The following is a 14,229-nucleotide window of genomic DNA, read 5'->3' as shown; positions in this document are numbered from 1 at the left end:
GAACCTAAAATGGGAAGAAACAATGTTAATTTGCTAAATCCCAAACAAAACAGAAATGCTAACACTTTGAAAGAAACAACTTGACTTGAACCAGAAAAAAACACTTCATGTTTTCTGAATCAGACTTTTTTTTAAGATTTTATTTATTTATTCATGAGAGACACACACACACACAGAGGCAGAGACACAGGCAGAGGGAGAAGCAGGCTCCCTGCGGGGAGCCCGATGTGGGACTCATCCAGATCCCGGGATCGCGCCCTGAGCCGAAGGCAGATGCTCAACCACTGAGCCACCCAGGCATCCCCGAATCAATCAAACTTGTAACAAACCTGAGAGTCCAATCAGTTCAAAATCCTGCGAACAGCACACCAAGACTTGGTTTCACCTGCCTAAGAACCCACAAAGGAACCATAATTAACACTGGATAAGAAATTGGGAGGGCCGCTTGGGTGGCTCAACAGTTGAGCATCTGCCTTCGGCTCAGGGCATGATCCTGGAGTCTTGGGATTGAGTCCCACATTAGGCTTCTCACAGGGGGCCTGCTTCTCCCTCTGCCTATGTCTCTGCCTCTCTATGTGTCTCTCATGAATAAATAAAATAGTAAAAAAAGAAATGGGGAGAACTAGGTTCTCCTGATTTTCCCACTGTTTGACCTTGGTCAAGTCACTTATACTCTTCCAATCTCGGCTTGCTTGCTTTGGAATGGCTGGGGCTGTGTTTAACAATACCTCAGGTCTAATAGTTTATACCTATTGTTGAATTTACTCTAGTAACAAAATAGAAAACAATGTCACAAGTTGGCCCTAATTTCCAGGAGGGAGGGAGGTGGACCAATCCAACTCTCCTCATGGTTTGTTTCTAGCTTATTTTGAAATATGCTCATAGACGAGTTAAGCAACTGTGCTTAACTTAGCCTTGGGAAGAGTCACCCTAATATTCCTCTTCATAATTTTTCTCTTCAAAAAACATTCTAGAGGCAGTTTGTTTTCTTCAAATGAAAGCTACAGGTCAGTGGTATGGCCCCAAAAGGGAAAAAGGAAAGAAAGAACGTGATCTAGAATATGCTGAGCACCTACTGCATGCCAGTCAAGGCATGATACTTCACATTATTTAAATTAGACCTCGCAACACAGCTATATGCTAAACATTATTATCTTCATTTTATAGGTAAGGAAACTGAGGCTTACTGATGTTAAGTGACTTACACTCACTCAACTGCTAAGTGATAAAATTGGGGTCTGAACTCAAGCAATCTGAATCTACTACTATACTAACATTCTAACGACTAAAGTCTGAATGACTGAATTCCTTCTGAATTCAGTGATTCAATTGGAGTTGCTTAGTGAAAAAATCATGTGCTGAGTCAATACAGTGAAAATAAACTTACTTGCATGTAACTGGGTTGACAATTTTTAAAAAATTTCATCAGACAATGTGGTTAAGACCACTGAGGTCTGGAGTAAGACAAACCTCAGTTGCTTGAATTTGGGCTTATGGACAAGGTACTTAACCATGCTGAGTCTCAAGTTTTCTTATCTGACAAATGGGAAAAGAAGTTGTATCTATTTGATTGGGTTGTTAGGAAGCATTAATGATGTGATAGCAGCTAGCACAGTGCTTGGCACAAAATTGTTCAATAAATGCAAATTAGAGCTATCCTTGTACTCATAAGTAACAGCAAGAAAGGAAAAGTTATAAAGAAAAAGAAAACCAGGATTCATTGAATGCAAGTGCTCCTTGGCCTGTAGAACAGACTTAGCATGAAAGAAGTTTTCAGTGGCCCACCCATACCCTCGAAAACTATGCCACAGCCTACAGATTAGCATATTCATGAGGCCACATGAATATACTAATTGGAGGTGCCTAAGTAGTAGCAAGGAGACTTGTCATGCGGTCTGCTGAACAGCAATTGTCCCTCGTTTCCTGGAACCTATCCTTCTAAAGAGAGAGTTGAAAAGTAGCAGAAGTACTGCTGGAAGTACTAGGTGGGCTAAGGCCCTTTTCTTCCCCCCAATTCTTCAAATTCTAGCTTGTCTCTCACCCATTCACTTGTGGCCCACTTCTCATTTACTCCCCTCCTCCCTCAGTTTTTTCTAGTTTTTTTTTAAGATTTTATTTATTTATTCACAAGAGACAGAGAAAGAGGCAAAGACATAGGCAGAGGGAGAAGCAGGCTCCTGCCAAGGAGCCTGATGCAGGACTCAATCCCAGGACCCTGGGATCATGCTCCTAGCTGAAGGCAGACGCTCAACCACTGAACCACCCAAGCATCCCAGTTTTTTCTAGTTTTATTGTGATTCTTTACTTGGCTCTATCTCTGTCTCTGTTTATCAGCATCAAGTGGTATTTATGGAATGTGTGTCTGGCACTATACTAGGTAAAGTGGAGGGACATCCAAAAGTTAGTTGAAGTGACATGTGTTCTACGGCCAAATAGATCGAAGACACACAGGTAGACTGGAGTTTTGGCAATACAGTAAATGCAGATATAACAAGATGATATGGTTGATTTCAGAGCACAAAGTAGTTTGTTCATCCATACATACTAAAGAATTTAGAAAAATATACATGGGTGGATAGGTGATAAAGCAAATAGTATAAAGTGCTAATTATAGAATCTAAGTGATGGATATAGGAGTATTTACTGTGAAATTCTTTAACGGTTTCTGTATATTTAATTTTTTCCCACAAAAGTTTAAAGATAAAGGAGTGGGGTAAGAGGTATTGCTTTTTCAACTTCAAATGTTTCAGAACAAAATATTATCATATTTATATAAAGAAGCATAGGGGTGCTTGAGTGGCTTAGTTGAGTGAGGGGCCGACTCTTGATCTTGGCTCAGGTCATGATCTCAGGGTCCTGGGATTGAGCCGGGTGTTGGACTTCATGCTCAGCAGGGAGTCTGCTTAAATTCTCTCTCTCTCCCTTTGCCCCTCTACCCTTCTCTCTCTCCAAATAAATAAATAAATCTTTTTTAAAAAAGTTTTTAAAAAGCATAAATCAAATAGGAAAAATGCTAAAAATTGCTGAATCTGAGTGAATGGCATGACAGTCCCATACGATCCATAAAAATCTTCTACATTTAAAGCAATGGCCACAATAGCCAAACTGTGGAAAGAGCCTCAGTGTCCATCGAAAGATGAATAGATAAAGAAGATGTGGTTTATGTATACAATGGAATATTACTCAGCCATTAGAAATGACAAATACCCACCATTTGCTTCAACGTGGATGGAACTGGAGGGTATTATGCTGAGTGAAGTGAGTCACTTGGAGAACGACAAACATTGTATGTTCTCATTCATTTGAGGAATATAAATAATAGTAAAAAGGAATATAAGGGAAGGGAGAAGAAATGTGTGGGAAATATCAGAAAGGGAGACAGAACATAAAGACTCCTAACTTTGGGAAACGAACTAGGGGTGGTAGAACGGGAGGAGGGCGGGGGGTGGGGGTGAATGGGTAACGGGCACTGAGGGGGGCACTTGACGGGATGAGCACTGGGTGTTATTCTGTATGTTGGTAAATTGAACACCAATAAAAAATAAATTTATTAAAAATAAATAAATAAATAAATAAAATAATTTCAAAATAGAAGGTTAAAAGATAATTGGTTGAACGCTGACCCCTTTTACCTAGTGTCTCAGTTACCATTTTAGTAGAGAGGATACGGGGTTGGTAGTAGTAGAGAAATTGGAAAGAATGGGGGAGGGGTAATAATCAACCCGTAGATAAACCTTGGATGCCTTCTATATGCAAGACACTGTAGTAGGCACCATGGAGTATTCAAAGACAAAAAAAAAAAAAAAAACACAGTCCCCACCCTGAGAGGGTTCATAGTGTAGGTGGGGGAAGCCAAAGCAGTATCTTAAAGGGTAACTGGCTGGAGCAGAGAAATTCTGTAAGAGAAAATTCTGTAAGAGAGAATGAAGCTCAGAAAGGTAGGCTGGAGCCAGGCTGCAGAAAGTACCCAAGGCCACGCTAAGGAATTAGGACTTCATCCTAAGGATAATGGGAAGCCATTTACAGCATCTGAATTCAGGAAAGAACATGTCCTAAACCTTATGGGTTAGATAGTATAACCCGTTGGAGCACAGGTACCTCCAACATGTATTTATTTTATATTCATATACTTCTGGCCCTTCTATCTATTTCGATAACTGGATGTGGCCTTTAGGGCTTTTCAACATTCTGGATGCTGCCCATTTTTTAAACGGCCACTTTTTGTCATCTTTCCAGCCTCTTTCCCTCCCCCAGCCCCAAGGGGAGCTGCCCAGCACTCAGCTCAGCCCTGCTGACTCAGTAAGCAATAAATAAGCCTTATACAGTTTTTTAAACCAAGTTGCTAAGCTTTGAATCTCTGATTTCCTTCATGGTAATCAAGCCCCAATTACTACTGAGATCATTGATTTGAGTTGGAAAAATGAATATTCAGCTAAGCAAAATGTGAAGGAGTACAGGAAGGTATGTCCTGTGTAGACGGAAACAATTATTCACAGTGATTTTTTGGATATTAAAAGAAAACCTAGTGGAGAGGACACCGGGCTGAATAGCAGCAAGTGATTAGGATCAGACCTCTCAAAGACTGCCAAACTAAAAGGTGGACTTTTTCTGTTTCTAGTTTTTGACCCCCATAAAGTCCATCCTGCAATCCAATCATGTTATTCCCACATTTAAAACTCTGTTCTGGCACATGTCTGCCTAGCTCCTTAACAAGTGGACTTCCTTAACCAACTGACCACAAGATACCTTTCCAGATTCGTATCTGGTCCCCCGCCCAACTCCCAGTGGTTCACACACAATATCTTAGCTTTTTCTAAACTATCCATTCAGACACATGCAATTGCTTTGCATGTGTTGGTGGTCCCTCTGCCTGGAATCCTTGCCCATTATCTTCTTCCACCTAGATTCTAGGCAATGCCCACTCATCTGTTGTGATTCAGCATAGTTAGACTCTGGTCTGTGTTACCCACCTCTAGCAGTTATGCCCTCCATCATGTTTCCAGGGCACCTTATATACCTCCTTCTCTGAAGTAATATACCTTTCCCACTGTAATGTAATTATTGGTTTGAGTGTCCATCTCCCCCTACTTAACTATGAGCTCCTTAGGGGCAGGCAGGGACTACTTCTAATTCATCACTATTCCTAGTGCTTACCATAAAGTCTGGTCCTGTATATGTGTTCAAATATCTATTGAATAAATGAGTTTGAATATCAAGTGCTCCTTGAATTCAAACTATGCATCTCTTGAAAGGTAAAAATTAGAATACTATGTGACCAAAGTAATCCTCGTGGAGTATGTTTGAGGACCTGACTGAAGAAGAGATGGTACGAGGACATATTATGGGGTCTTAATGTGGGACAGTTTCTACCCTAGGAAGCTCTTACTGGCAGTTGTTGCTGGCTGAAAAGAAGAGCAGCTGGACGGACCAGAAGGGCCCTTACCGGGGATTTCCCCAATGTTACCTTTTACAGCTCAGCACTGAATGAAGAAAAGTTGCTTATATAACATTCCCCACACAGTGCTTTGATTCTTCTGAATTACAGACAAACTTTCATTTGTACTCTGCCTACAGATACATTTGGACCAGACTTGTTAACAGGTAGTCACTGAAAGTTCTCCAGTTCCTATTTCCACCTGTCATTATTACGCCAAGGAACAACATTTTGTGGGGAAGTGACCACCAAAAAACTGAGAGCCAAAAGGGAGGGCAGGGCAGTTAATAAAAATGACCTTTTTTAAAATTTTTATTTATTTATGATAGTCACAGAGAGAGAGACTGACGCGCAGAGACACAGGCAGAGGGAGAAGCAGGCTCCATGCAGGGAGCCCGATGTGGGATTCGATCCCGGGTCTCCAGGATCGCGCCCTGGGCCAAAGGCAGGCGCCAAACCGCTGCACCACCCAGGGATCCCTAAAAACGACCTTTTATTTTTCTCCTAGATTGCCAATGTATTTCACACCAACTCCCATCCTGCATTGGTTTATACTGTGTATCAGTAAAGGCAAAAAAAAGATAATGAAGACTTTAGCAAAACTTGATGCTTGTAGGCAAGAAAAAGGGGAAGCAACACTGAGGCCCAGAATATAAATCTTTAGATATATGATCCATTGCCACTTCTGAAAAGTAAACATTTCAGATGTTTTAAACAAACAGCAAAAGCAATTAGCCCCCTTCTGTAGACTCAATGGAGGTGTATGCTGAATTAAAAAAAAAACCCAAGTCTGTTTTGATCTTCAAAAATGTCAAACTGGTAAATGTTTCGCTTTTTTTTTTGTATATATAAATCTATGAGCCAAGCCTAGCTTGAGGAAGATTTAAGAGACATAAAATTTGTCTGAGGTGTCTGCCAAATCTCTGCAGCAGAGAGAAACCCTGGAAAAGCTGACATAGTCATAACTCTCACAACACTAGCAGGCTTGTGCAGCACTGGATGTAAACAGAGTCACCGTTCCTTCTCTCAAACTGTTTGTAAACAGAGAAATAGATCATTTTCTTATCAGCTATCTGGTAGTTCATGTTTGCCTATATATCCCATAGAGGAAAGACAAAGAAAAAAAGTCCCCACTGGCACATAGCGTAACTTTCAGCTGGGTAGATTTTCATTTATATGATGGGCCTGCTTGTTAAAATCTTCTCTGTCATTTGCTCTCACACACTCATTCTTGTGTGTGCACTAGATCAATCTCTGTCTCTGCCTCTCTGCCTGGAAGGCATTAAGAGGGTATTTATAAGTATCTAGTGCAATGTCTAACAGAGTGCTTTGCACATAATAAGCCCACAATAATTCATCAAATGAATTGAAACTCTATCTGAAATTTCTGTATTCGACTTATTTGATCATGGAACAAGAGAATTATAGATTCTTTTTCTTGGAGTATTTAAAAGTGACAATTCCTTACAAAGTAATATCATTTTATTCAGACAATTCATGCTTAGGACTTCTGTCCTTTCAAAGCATCCATTTTTACACAATGGGAATTATTTGTAAGGCAAATGAAGGAAAGACCACGCTGCAGGATCCTGAATGACAAATATGAACACTGATACATTTTGTAAAGAAAATCAGATATCTCATATTCACCTGATTGTATGTTGTTATGGTAATCTACTACATATGTCTAAGATCACTTAACAATGCAGGAATATAGTGCATGCATGGGCTGCATTCTGTAAATAGGATTAACAGTTGAATTCAACCAAGGTCTTCCCTGGGGAGAGATTGCTGGAAAATACATCTACATGACATTTAAAAAAATAAATTAACCAATGACATTGGCTCCCACGAGACACATTGTTTCTTGTACATTCAATTCTATCACAGTTTTCTGTAGCTCTCTGCTGACATCCCCATCCCCAAAGACATAGAATTTCAAAACAGAAAGAAAAACAGAGCAATTGGAGCTCTTCTGTCTCTCCTGCATGAACTGTTATGTACACAAAGGAAAAGATTTCTGTACATTAGCACAATATGAACTGTGACATGGTGAGATCATGTCAGTCTGGACTGTTCTCATTATGCTATGGTCACATATAAGTTGCCCAAGGGAATGAACAAAGTCTGTGTGCATACTGACCAAGATTGGCAGGGGCTGCAGGAAAATGAAGAAAAGAGCTGTGTTATAGCAGGAGGTTTAAATTGTTTCCTTTAAAAATGTTCTTTATGATGATTTTTCTCCCCACCTTTATGTATTTAAATTAATTTTCCTCTTCTGTAACGTAGGGATAACTATTGGATGTAGTGAATATTTTTATAGAGGATGAAATGAAATCATGGCATACAATAATTATATTAATATATTATATAATATATAATTAATTAATATTAATATATTAAATAATTATGTTAACCCATAGAGTCCACATCAACATTTGGCTAGCATTAACTAAACATCTATTATATGCCAGGCTCTGGCCTAAGACACCAAGAAAAAGTAAATCATAGGAAGAAAATGTGACATTGGGGAGAAAAGCAGGGAGATGATTTTTAAAAGTTTCATAAACCAGTCTAAGAAGTTTAGATTCTGTCTTGAGGACAATGGACAGCCTTTGAACTATTTTATATAGAGCTGGATGGCTTCAGATTTGCAATTTAGAAAAATCATTCTCAGCACTGTTAGAGAATGGATCGGAAGGGAAGCAGGTTAGACACAGTAGTAAACTAGGCTAGAAGTTGTGTGTGTGTGTGTGTGTGTGTGTGTGTGTGTGTGTTTTGCAGGGTGTTTGGGGGTGGCACTGTGCCCCAAACTAAGGCAATGATAATAGGGGTAGACATGGGAAAAACACTTTTAATAACTTTTAAAAAGTAACAAATATACTATTATAGATGATTAGAAAATAAAAATATGCAAAAGGTTAAAAATAGAACTCATGTTACCTTACCATTTACAGCAAACCACTGTTGAATTTTTGTGTATTTAATGATAATTTCCAATGTATGTATGCATAAGGGTGTGTGTATGATCACATGCATGTGTATGCATGTGTATTTAAACTGGTATTTGTTGGTTTCATGACCTGAATTTTTTCTTAATATATCATAAACAATGTTCGACATCATTAAATATTTTTTAGTAACATCAACTTACATGGCTACTTAGTATAGTAATCTAGTTTATAGATACACCATAATTGATTAAATCTAAATCTCTAGTATTGGGGACATTTAAAACGCTGTTTTTCTTTTTTCCCCCTGGGATAGACATCTTGAGAGCTAAAATTTTGGAAATATAACATTTACTTCCTCAGCCTAGAGCCCTAGAAGTAGAAGTGATACACTGAAAGCTATAAACTTTAAGATTTTTGATATACTGATAATTTCTCTCCAGAAGGGCTATATCAAATTACAGTCCCACTAGCAGCATCTATGACTGGGAGACCCATTTGAGAGTTCAAGGAGGGAGTCAACTGGATTTGGTAGGTGGAGAGGAGGGATGGATCCTTGGCAGGGTATCAGGAGCAATGTGAACTCTGTCAAGAGGAGCAAAGCAATGGGCAGGCCTAAGGGACAGGTGGCTGGATGGATAACTGGTGAGAAAGAAAAAGGTAAGGTGACCACAGAAGAGTGGAGGAAAATGAAAAAGAAGGAAACCTCTAGTGAAAGGCATTCGGGTCGCTTTAATTTACTGCTTTATTCAGCAAAAGCAGCTAATGTAGCAAACAGCTAATCTTTTTTTTTTTTTTACAGCTAATCTTTTTGTAACATTTGGCACTATGGTACCAGAGTTCTAAGTTATAGTCATATGAATATGTTTATCCATTTGTTTATCCAATAACCATTTATTAGTATTTGGTATCTACCATATGCCAAGTGCTGTTCTGGATGCTATGGTTGTGGAGATAAGTAACACCTGGCCCCTGCCCTCAAGGAGCTCACAGTCTAGGGCAGAGACAGATGCATCCACAGACAGACACACTATCGCATGGTACAGCCTAGGACAGAGGTAAGTGCAGGGTTCTACTGAAGCCAGGAGCCTAACATTGTTTCATGTATGCCTGCATGTTTGTGTTTGTGTGTGGTGGGGGCGGGGGTGGGGAGAGTTGCAGGAAAGGCTTCAAAGAGGTGTTGATATTTGAGCTGAGTCTTGAAGGAGGAGTTCCTCAGATGACTAAGGGTCACAGATCATACTCATATTCCTGACCAGTGCCTTGAATATTTGTGCCACTGCTGTCAAGGACACTCAGTAAGGCAGTGAAGATGCCCATGTGTAATCCAAACCCATTCGTGAAAACAGCTGCCACTGTTACCTTAATGCATGTATGTCCATGGCCTGATTTGGGCAGCAATACGCACTTCTGAGAATATAAAGGATAACAGGCAAGTGACATACAGACTTTTAAGTCATAATTCTGATGATGTTGATAGAATAATAGTCATATCTACTAAGTCCTACTAATTCTACCTACTAAATGTTTCTTATATTTTTTCCCTCCTCTCATATGCAGCTCCCTTGAGTCCTCTTCATCTCTAGCTTCCCAACTCATCATGCCCCCTCCTCCAGTGCATCCCAAAATAAAAACCTAATCATGGTACTCCTCTTCTAAAATATTTTATTTTTTTATTGCCTACAATCAGTATTTCCCAAATTTCAGTCATTTGAGTATTATCATATTCATACACCACATATACTATTATTTACTTAATATTTATCTTTAAAACATAAAACTTGTTCACTTTATATTTTTACTAAGCCATTTCCTGCATAACCTTAGATAGTTCATGGGACATAGTTCAATTTTATCCTTTATGAGACACATTAGAATATATAATTACTAAAACTTAAAATGTTTGTGGGAGTACAACATAACCACCACTGGCAGACACCCTACAGTTTGAATAAAAATGGTAGCACATCCAAATTTCTTTCTTTTTAAAAAATCTTTATTATTATAATTTTTTAAGTAGGCTCCACACCTAGCATGGAGCCTAAGGCAGGGGTTGAACTCACGACCCTGAGATCAAGACCTGAGCTAAGATCAAGACTTGGACCCTGGGATCCCTGGGTGGCGCAGCGGTTTGGCGCCTGCCTTTGGCCCAGGGCGCGATCCTGGAGACCCGGGATCGAATCCCACATCAGGCACCCGGTGCATGGAGCCTGCTTCTCCCTCTGCCTGTGTCTCTGCCTCTCTCTCTCTCTCTGTGACTATCATAAATAAATAAAAACTTAAAAAAAAATTAAAAAAAAAAAAAAGACTTGGACCCTTATCCAACTGAGCCACCCAGGCACCCTGAGGACATCCAAATTTCTTAACACTGCATTCAAGGTACTTTACAAATAAGCCCCAGCATATTTTTCCAGACTCTTCTACCATTACAAACTTTCCTTTCCCCCAATCTGTACCCTAGCCATGCTGAATTCCTAAATATTAAATGGACATGCTTTGCTCTTCTATAGCCACATGTCTTTCACAGACTGCTCTTTCTAATCTGTAATGCCTCCCCTATACTGTTTTCTGCCTGGCAAACTCATTATCCTTCAAGACCTGTCACCTCCTTACAGAATCCTTCTACCTGATTCTTCCTTACAGCTAGACACTACTTTCTTTTTCCTTCCAATAGCACTCTGTACCTGTCTATGTTATACTATACATTATTTCACAATTGTGGGCATATTATCTCCCCAGCAAGAACCAGAGATAGCTAATATCTCATACTCTGTTGCATCCTGAACAGTCCACATAAGCAAAGGTCTTAAAGGAGACCTAATGACCTAGGAGGTCACTTAATACAAAAGCTACAATAAAATAAAAACTAAAGTACCATCCAAGTCCAAATAGCTTACATGTAAGACATGTTTTTTTTTTTCTTAAAAAAAGAATCATCTGGGGATCCCTGGGTGGCTCAGTGGCTGAGTGTCTGCCTTTGGCTCAGGGCATGATCCTGGAGTCCCGGGATCAAGTCCGACATCAGGCTTTCTGCATGGAGCCTGCTTCTCCTCCCTCTGCCTCTGTCTCTGCCTCTCTCTGTGTGTTTCTCATGAATAAATAAATAAAATCTTTAAAAAAGAGAATCATCTGATTCAGAAATAGCCATACTGACTATATGTTTTGGCAGACATAATTAGCTGTGGCTGCAATAAAAGTTAAGCAAATTCAGTTTTGGTAGCTACTTTACAGCATACACATAACTGACACAGAAACTAAAAGTAAACCATTTGGGTTTCTGCCAGGATGATCAACTATACTTCACAATAATCTTTCCTTACCCCAAATGGAAAGTGAAGAACAAAAGTGAACAGTGAGACTAGCAAACCATGGTGGAGAGCGTGGGCTTTCAAGCCAGAAATCTATAGATCCAAACCCCAACTCAACTCCTTACAATCTATGTGACTTTGGGCAAGTTGTTTAAGTGTTCTGCCTTTTAGCTTTCTCTTCTAGAAAACTGGGGAAAATAGTACCTACTTCGTAAGACTCTTAAAGCAACAAAGTGCTTATGATAGTGCCTGGAACATTAAATGGGCTCAATAAATAGTCATTATTGTTGTCCAATGAAATGACTACAATTCAGATATGATGCATAAGGACAGCAAATGAATTTCTTAATAAATTTATGGCACCAGGCTTTAAAATGACAACTATAGAGTGTAGCTAAGAAAAGCCACTAACAAAACAGTCTATAAGACAAAGTTCTTAATGGGTTTAAATTAAACTCACACCTGGAACATACCACCACACTTCTTTGTGTTCTCCAACAAATGATCTCAAATCAGGTTCCCCTAGGATAAAAAAACAAAAAATCACCCAATCTTAAATTTTTGGTCTTTAGTTTTATTTGATACAGAATAATATCCAAACTATTTGGATGCTTTAAAGTATCCTGTAATTATGACCCCAAGCTTTTCAACACTATTTCTTTCCCAATCTCTCCTTGATGACACCTTTTATTCCAGTCAGGCAAACCAACCCTTCACAAAAGTGCTCCCTCGTCTATCTACCTTTCTCAGATACCAATCCCAGTACCAGGAGGCATTTTCTCCCTTCTTTTTGCCCATTTCAAATCTTCTTTACTCCTTTGGCGCCAAAATTAAAATTCACCTTCTCCACAATGCCTACCAGGATTGGTCTGGAAGACAGACGACAATGTCAAGCCTACAGCACTTCCAGGGTTAGCCTCGCTTGACCTTCCATAGGTCAACCCCCAACCCCATCAGTATTACAAACTTTTCACACGCTTTTGTGATAATAATTAATACAGTCTGGTTCGCACAGTCTACTTTATTCCACAGTCGGTGTGCCCCCTAAATCTTTGTCAACATTAGTGCTGTATCAGACCATGTTGGAAACCCCAAAAGCACTCGGTTTTTAAAAGAGGTCTAACTTGCCTTTGACTCTCACCAGAACACTGCACTGAACCTTAATCACATTTTCTCAAAAACGAGATTTCTTCTATGTACTGCTCCTCACCCCGTCTGGAAACTGAGGAGAAACCTTTCCACTCCAAAAATCTGATCAGGGAAGAAGAGAGTGGCTGGAAGGGCCAATAAAGAGACGGCGACGATCTTTCTCTCACCAGCAATGTAGCAAAGAGTGAAAATCTGACAAAAAGTCACGCCCCCAGAGGAAATTGGGGAGTGTGGGAATTGGGCACAATTTCCCAAATTGGGAAATTTGGGCACCTACCGGGTAAGTGCCCAAAATCTGAACTGTAAATTGAGGGGAAGAGAGGAAAGAGGTCACCCAACTCTTCCAAGTAGTAAGGAGTGTCCAGATGTCGCCCAGGGAAGACCCCGGTCGAGAACCCTAACTTCAGACATCTGAGGTGGCACAGGGCTGGAGTGGGGATAGACGTTGGCATTGTGAGGAGAAAAGGAGGGCTGGCGACGTGGAGAAAAAGAAGAGAAGGAGCACTCCCGAGGCTCTAAACCCGAGGAAACTGTCGCGGAGAGCTCAGAAGCCCACCCCCGACTCCCAGTCCCGACACCCCCTCCCCGACAGAGGCGGAGATGGGCGGAGTTAAGCGCTGAAGACAGCGGCCCGGAAGCACCCTCCTCCCTAGGCCCCGTCGGTCCCACAGTCCCCAGCCATAGCCACTCGGGCTTTCTGTCTCTCTGACCTCCAGCTCCCCGGCTACCGAAGGACTACTCATACAGCCACGGAAAATCGGGCCGGCGTGACAGCTTCTGAGAGCATAGCGCCCTCGTGGCGCCCCACGCCACGCAACTGTCTTCTGAACTCGCCGCCTTGCGGTAGCTCGCTTAGGCCCGGCACTCCGGCCCAGGGCTGGACTCTCACTCACATCGCGGCTGCTTCAGCGTCTCCTATTGGTTACTGGTCACCAGGGAAGCCGGGGGGGGGGGGGCATCTCTTGTCCTCATGGGAAATGTAGTTTGAGGTTGCTGGAGGCTGTTCTTCCTGGGGCGGGAGGGTAATCCAATATTGGCATTGGTGGAAAGACTCAAGTGAAGACAGAGGATTGTGGGAGATGGAGTCGAGGCGCTTCTTTCTGTATACCCACAATTCCTCCCGCCAGTCGGATCATCCCGAGTTCAGATGGAGAAGGGTATTCTGGGTGTTGTAGTTTGGAGTGTAGTGTCCTACAGAGTCTTTTCTTCTTGGGATATGGATGGGGTTGTGCTTATTAGGGGTAGATGAAGGTTATGGATCTATTTTACTGTTAGTTAAGGTATTAGCATTTTAGAGGAACCACTTTATGTCGTGATTTAAAATTCTTATTCAGTTTTGATTGGAATGGCTTTTTAAAAATGGTGTTTGTGCTCTGATAAATTTAGA

The 14,229-nt window shown here is 40.7% G+C and overlaps 1 protein-coding gene across 8 annotated transcripts in view; it reads right to left on the bottom strand.

Annotated features, from left to right (window-relative positions):
- Nucleotides 1-13,768, bottom strand: part of ENOX2 (ecto-NOX disulfide-thiol exchanger 2) — a 288,127-nt gene extending 274,359 nt beyond the window's left edge. For 3 of the 8 annotated variants that reach the window (XM_077888076.1, XM_077888082.1, XM_077888083.1), the window contains exons 1-2: nt 13,553-13,768; nt 12,156-12,215 (exon numbers count right to left, since the gene is read on the bottom strand). The gene's annotated coding sequence lies outside the window, so the exon portion shown is untranslated. Of the gene's footprint in view, nt 1-12,153; nt 12,216-13,552 lie in introns of those variants that run through there. The other 5 variants (XM_077888077.1, XM_077888084.1, XM_077888080.1 and 2 more) reach the window with 3 other exon arrangements.
- Between the last annotated feature and the right edge of the window lie 461 nt (nt 13,769-14,229).

Source organism: Canis aureus, chromosome X (assembly GCF_053574225.1).
Source record: "Canis aureus isolate CA01 chromosome X, VMU_Caureus_v.1.0, whole genome shotgun sequence".
Taxonomy (NCBI): domain Eukaryota; kingdom Metazoa; phylum Chordata; class Mammalia; order Carnivora; family Canidae; genus Canis; species Canis aureus.
The sequence above is the reverse complement of the archived record's forward strand: the minus strand, read 5'-3'. Positions and strand labels throughout refer to the sequence as shown.